This window comes from Capsicum annuum, chromosome 4 (genome assembly GCF_002878395.1).
Source record: "Capsicum annuum cultivar UCD-10X-F1 chromosome 4, UCD10Xv1.1, whole genome shotgun sequence".
Lineage (NCBI taxonomy): Eukaryota > Viridiplantae > Streptophyta > Magnoliopsida > Solanales > Solanaceae > Capsicum > Capsicum annuum.
Genome location: NC_061114.1, coordinates 80,334,538 through 80,341,767, shown reverse-complemented (window position 1 = coordinate 80,341,767; position 7,230 = coordinate 80,334,538). Strand labels below are relative to the sequence as shown.

At 30.9% G+C, this 7,230-nt stretch overlaps 1 non-coding gene across 1 annotated transcript; it reads left to right on the top strand.

Moving 5' to 3' along the window:
- Positions 1–831: 831 nt before the first annotated feature.
- LOC124898357 lies at positions 832–932 on the top strand. The gene has a single exon (XR_007055327.1). It is a non-coding gene; the product is annotated as a small nucleolar RNA snoR99 (small nucleolar RNA).
- The last annotated feature ends 6,298 nt before the right edge of the window (positions 933–7,230 follow it).

Below are 7,230 nucleotides of genomic sequence, written 5' to 3'. Positions count from 1 at the left end.
TACATGATATTTTTATATGTACTTCATTGTATGTAATAATTGTCAAAAAAAAATCTGTCAAGGTTTATATTTCCTCCATTTCAATTTATGTGTCGATCATTTTCTTTTTAATTCGACCCAATAAGACTGTCAAATTTCCTTATTTTGTAACTATTTAATGACATTAGTTTCATTTTATTCTTATTGGGTCTTACTTAATAAGAAAATAAATTAAAAAGTAAACATTAAAGTGACTGTAAAAGGAAAAATTTTGTACATCTTATGAAGTCATTATTTATTTCTTAAATTTCGTGTTTGATCAAATGACGACACATAAAATAGGACCAAGGAATTATTTCTCTACCGCACAAATATCTATCCATATGTCTATTATTTCCCCCACATGCATATTAAATGACATTTCAAGAATTGATGATGTTTCTATAATTAAAAATTAATAAATTAACAACAACGCCTTTATAGAATTGATGACTAAAATAAATAGGCGAAGTCTCTTCATATTACTCAATTATCTCCTCTCATCATTTCTCACTTCTCTCGTATCTGTATGTAAGTTTCTCTACCTTCTCTATTTCGGTTTCCTGCTTTTTCTTTCACATTAATTTCTCAATATTTTTTTATGGATATTTATTTATTCCTTCAACAAAATTTCTCTGATTTTTTTTTTAAAAAAATATGCATTTTTTGGTAGAAAATATATATTTTTTAATTTAATTTCATTATGTGCTTTTATAAAAAAAATTTCTGTGTTGTGTGCTTTGCTTTTGAAACTGTCAATTTTAATCCTTTGTATGGTATAAGATAAATCAGCCCCTTAAGCAATTAAAGAGTTTGTTTCAGGGATGAATAAGTACTTGATAACTGAATTCATTTATCTCTTTGTCATCATCGCAGTGTTTGTGTTATGCTCATCATTATTAAATGGCATAATTTTTATTGTTTTGATGGAAATTGCTCTGATTTTTTGTCCTTTTTCAATATTTTTGTAATGCCTATGATGATAGGTCCAAAGACTTGTTTCTCAAATCGTTCGCAGTGGTTGCCTAAGTTTTTTCGCATTCGTCGGGCTTGAGATTAATATGCTACTTCTTTCCTCCTTGATCTGAGGCTTTTGAACTATGTTTATTTTTTAGCTAAGTTAGCATTTTTTTAGAAAAAATTATTTCAATGATACCCAGATTAGATCTTCTCATCTTTTAAAATATTACAATGATACCAAACTTTAAGATCTGTCAAGATTTTCTTTATAATATTTTTCATATTTATTTTAAAATTAATTTAATATAATACATTTTGAACTGTATACTTTGTAGTTTCATCTCTTCGGTAATAGCTATCTATATGTCTGTGTCTATATTTGACTGTGTGGTATGTACAACTTATTTAATATCTTTATTTAATTATAAATATTTTTCATGTTTTTCTAGTAATATAAAACACGAAATGCTTATTTTTCTCTGTTAATGAGTGTCTCTTATATTTTTTAAAAGTTACATGCCTTGAATAAATATAATTATTACTTGGTGTTGATGTGTAATATACTTTATTCCTATGTTTTTTTGAAGAATTCACAAAAATTTTTGGGGCGAAAAAAATGTCATGTAGTAGAGATTCTAAAATTGATCAAACTTTCAAAAAACAAATGCCGATAAAAATACAAAAAGACGTGAATTATATAAACTGATGCTACTTGAGAAAATAGAGGCCATTTTGTCACATCGACGAGCAAGAAGAGATGAGTTGAAAAGGCAACGATTTTCTTAAAGTTCAACGAACAATGATTAGTCTTCTACATTGTCTTCCAATTCTATTAATATTTTTTATGAATAAAAATATCTTCTTAAAAAAGAATCAACACTTCCATCAGAAGTAGGTAGATATAAATAGGGTCATTTGAAATTATTACACAAAATTTATTTAATGATATTATTAATAATAATATTATATACTAAAATTAGTATGTCCATATTTTGGATTTCCAAATTGCAGGGCATGGTTTAATAGAACCTACCTGCTCAATTATTATGTCATTAAAAATGAGTTATGTTAATTTAAATGTTGTTCCAAATTATTAATTCTGTATAGAAAATAGATTTGAATTTGAGTCATCAGCATTTTGTTGGAGCAATGGTTCTATTTAATTAACTTCTCATGAAATTTCAATAGAATTTAAAAAACTTTATCTAGAAAATGCGGAGGATTCAAAATAACTTCGAACTTATATTAGAACATACAATAACATATTTTCATTATGTCTCTTGGGGTATCTTATGACAGACTTAGAAAAAAGCAATAAAGAAATTTATTCTTTTCGAGTTCACGGAAAAATGTACCATTTCATTAATAACGTGATTCCTGCAAGTAAAAAAGAAAAAATTTGCAATTATATTTCCTTGATACTAAAAATGATGTAAGAAATAGAATGACATGTTCAAATAAACTAAATAAATGTATCGTTAAAAATTTGCTGGACATGTTAAAAAAATAATTTATACTCAAATGTTTTTAAAATCTTTGATTGATGTTCAACAACTATCTAATTTTTATGTAGAACTTAAGTGTGATTCTAGTTTAGATCAAGAAATGTATAACTTACTGACTGTAACTGAAGTTGCAGACATATGGGTTGAACAAGATATTAATAATTCTATTTCTATGCCACATATCTGAATATACAAAAAGTGATTAAAGTCAGTTGGTAAATTATTATTATGGTTGTTATGATCCATTACAATATCCTTTATTATTTTCATACGTTAAAATGATTGGCATTGCGGTATTAAAAAAATTAAGCACATTTCTAGCACATCTACACAAATATACTGTGAGCTAGAACAATTACCAAATGTAATGAATAGGTCTTCGATGGATGGCCTTCTTAATATGGAAGCTGAAGTAATACAAAAAGAAAAATGAAAAAGAGATATTGTTTGTTGTCGTGAATATTATTGTTACAGACTACAAATAAGAGATGATGTAAATATAATCTTACATTTAGGGAGATTATTCCAGCAATACATAGTTGATGAATGGATAAAAATTAAAAGTCAAAGATTACATTTCGCTTCTTTTAATCAAAATTTATTTATAGTAAATATATTAGAAGAAATCTTAGATATTGTACGAAGTGGATAAATAGAAGCATCAAAAATAAAAAAATAGCGGATACTTCCTCTAAGATTTACAGGAGGCCCAAGGGATATGCGAAGGTGATATATGGATTCTATTGCATTAGTACAATGTTTTGGAAAATTATATATATTTTTGACTATGACATGTAATCCTTCTTATCCTAAAATAGAAGAAAATATTTTTCCAACTGATGAAGCACAAAATAGACCTGATCTGATTAGTTGATTGTTTAGAGCAAAGTTAGAAGAATTTAAAAATGATATTCTGAAAAGACATATATTTGAAAAAGTTACAACATTTATGTTTATTGTGGAATTTCATAAAAGAGGACTTCCACATGCTTATTTTCTTATTATACTTGATGAGAATTAGAAATTACTAACTCCCAAACCTTATGATTGATTTGTGTGTGCTAAGTTGCCTGATGATAAATCAAAACCCTATCTGTACTCCCCTGTTACACAACACATAATGCATGGTTCATGTGGTAGTTTTAATCCAAGAAATTCTTGTATGAAGAAAAAGGGTTATAGTAAGTATAAGTATCCAAGAGATTTTACAAAGGAAACAACTAAAGGAAAAAATTCACATCAAATATACAGATGATGAAATACATGAAAAAATAATAAAACTAAAGGAAACTTGCTTGATTAAACATGGGTTGTTCCTTATAGTTCAATTTTAAATTAGAGGACACTTTCCTGATAATACATGGGTTGTTTCTTATAATTCAATTTTACTCTGTAAATTCAATTATCATATGAATGTAGAAATTTGCTCAGACATTAAAGTTGTGAAGTACATTTATAAGGACATTTGTAATGGATATGATAAAATAGCCTTTCATATACGTTATAATGATATGAACAAATATATAGATGAAATAAAAGAATATCAAACAGCTAGATCGGTATCACCAGCTGAGGCTGCGTATAGAATATTTGCTTTTCTTATTAGTGAAATTAATCACGTGCATATCATTTTCAACTGCATCTTGAAGGGAAACAATTCATTTCGTTCAAAAGTATAGACAATATTAAAAATTATTAATAATTCCATTATTAAAAAGACAACGTCAACTAATTTTTTTAAGAATAGATTAAACAAAGATTCTATGAACTTGAACTTGTTATATCATGAATTAACAAAATATTTTGTATAGTCAACATCAGATAAAACTTGGACACATTGTAAACAAGGTCACGTTATTGATCATGTTGTGACATGTCATCCAGCTGAAGAAGAAAGATACTATTTTAGTGTCATAACCCAAACCAAGGCCTGGCCATAATAGGTATCCCAAGTCCCACATGGATAAGTGATCGCCCCCTATATCTAACCAAACCAAACACAATATCCTCCACTGTCGGATGAATTTAACAAGATAACATGCATCAAGATTAAGGAAATTCAAGTCATATTTATAACTGAAAGCCAGTGACCGGCCAAAAAATTGACCAACAACACCCAATATTCACAATAAGCAAAACAAAAACTTCTAAATAAAGAACCAAAACCGGTCTTGGTCAGGACACGTCCCCAACTCTGACAGATGTCAATGAGAATGAAAATGACAATGTTGATGATAATGAAAGTCACAACTCTATTCTATGATAAGAATTGATGAAATGTATAAGTCTTCAAACGTATGAAAGCTCACTACATCACCATAACGAACCAATGAATCAAGCCGATTGACCTAACTCCGCACAAAAAAAGTACTCTTTCTTTCGGACCCTATATCGTGTTGGTATACAACGTTCGGACATAGTTACTGGGGTGAGCACTAGCATAAAACTCAAGGATAAGGATAACATAATGTCGTGATCAACAGTTTAAAATTATTCAAAACAAATGCACATAAATAAATACATGTACATACACACACACACATATATACATATCATAGACCGTTATAGGGAACAAGGCTTAGCATTCACCATTAAAATGTATCCTACATTATGTAGATGAACCCTTAAAATATAAGAAGGCACCCACGGGCTATATGTGCCTATCTCTTCCCCAGCTGGAAAGGCCTCAGTACGTGTTGCTGCACGAACCAGTGGGTATACATATGCACTATGGGGGACTCAAAAGTTCCAGAGTATTAAGGTGACATGAGCATCAAATCAATTAATGTTACGAGGGGGACTCAAACCTCCCAATCATATATAATAATAATACTAATAGGGACTCGAACCTATCAATCATATAAATCCTTGTGTCCGCAACCAAGGATTCTAGTATTGGTCCCTCGGGGCCTCCATTTTAACAACTGAACTACACAACCCTCATTAAATCCCGATGTAATGCCTCTAACTTTCTTTAAGTCAAATCTTGTCTCCTGAAGAGTTAGTTATGACTTCCTAAATGATTTATGTTTGAATCAGATAGAATTTCCCCAATTTTGAATTTTTATCATTTGGTAAATTGGATTATATTTTCAACGATACAAATTTCATCCAAATTCGATATCGGAGTAAAAAGTTATAGATGCTTTACAAAAAACTATCAAAACTGCCCTGAAGCAACGGTTAGGCAGATGGACTATCGAGCTAGCGATGGACCATCGTATAAGCCATTGTGACTAAGGCAGTAAACTCATCTTCTAGCCAAGTGCGACGGTTAGGACTGATGGACCATCGAGCTAGCGACTGGCTGTTACCCAAACCGTCACCACTTCTAATTAGTAATTTTAAGCCATTTTTAAAAGGGTATTTGGGTTTTTTTCCATCTGTTTTAACCCCTAATTATACTGGACCCGAGATCATAACTTCATTATTCATCCACAATACCAATTTAGGGTTTCTCTCAAAGAGCAATCTCCAAGAACAAGAAACCCTAGGTGTTTAATCCCAAGTCAAGAATTCAAGCTTTCCTCTACCTATCTTCAAGAAATCATCCACCCAGGTATGTAAAGTATTGATTCATGAGTTTCTTTCACCCATGAAGCTCAAGAATCCCATTTTAAACTCATGAATTATGATTTTCACGTGGTAAGTTGATTTTAATTATGTTGATGTGGTTGTATGAATCCCAAGTTGGAGTCTTTATGTACTTTTCATGAAATTATGCTAGTATGTGGGTTGGAAACTTTTAAATTGAGTTGATTAAAGTAACCATGATTATGAGCTAGTGTATATGCCTTACCCTAAGGTTGTACATGCAATGTGTTTGATAAAATGCCCAAGAGAATAATAATTATGCTTTAGGACTCAATTATGACCAAATTGGTGAACCCATGCTTTACCCTTATGTTTAAAATGGCTTTCACATTATTGTTATACATTGAAAATGCTTGATGGATTGTTCATGAGATTAGCCCTATGAAATTATGAAATCTTTATATGCATTCCTAATCATGTACCAAACCATGATAATCAAGTGCCTCATGAAATTCCCTAATGATTGTATTATGGAATGTTGATTATGGTCGTGAGTTTAGAAAGTGTCAGGTCTTATCAGTTTCATGCTATCGAGTCTTAGGGGTACTTGTGCCCGATAATTTAGCTGTGTGCCTAAAGCCAGTGTTAGTTTTCAAGATACTCTTAGTCAAGCTATGTTAAGTAGAATTCAGTCAGTCTCATGACTCAGGAAAAATTAAGTAATCTTAGTAATCTCAGTCAGTTATCAGATCTCAGTAATATTTTATTAGTCAATGAAACTTAGTTAAATCAGTTCAGTCAGTTTGGTATAATTAGTTCAGTATCTAATCAGATGGGAGTAGGATTCATCATCGAGTGAGCCCAAGGATGGGAACTCACCGGCGAGTACAAGGTGTGATTTTTAGAAGCAATCCTTGCACTCCAGAACTATGTAGCTAGCGTAGGTTGAGACATTTAACCTATTAGATGAGGGTTGATGAGGTGACTTAACCTGTTAGATGAGGGTATGTTAGATAAGGGTCTCACCACTCTTCTTAGAGTACCTGTTAGATGAGGGATTACTCACAGCTTGTCCTTACCAGTGGCGCGGTATTGACAGTATTCCAATTGGGTTTACAGATTGGACCCCAACTCAATTATATTATCTCATTTAGGGCATGTCGATTAGATGACTACTTCCCACACTTACAGTCTTAGTCTCAGTCTCCGTAAT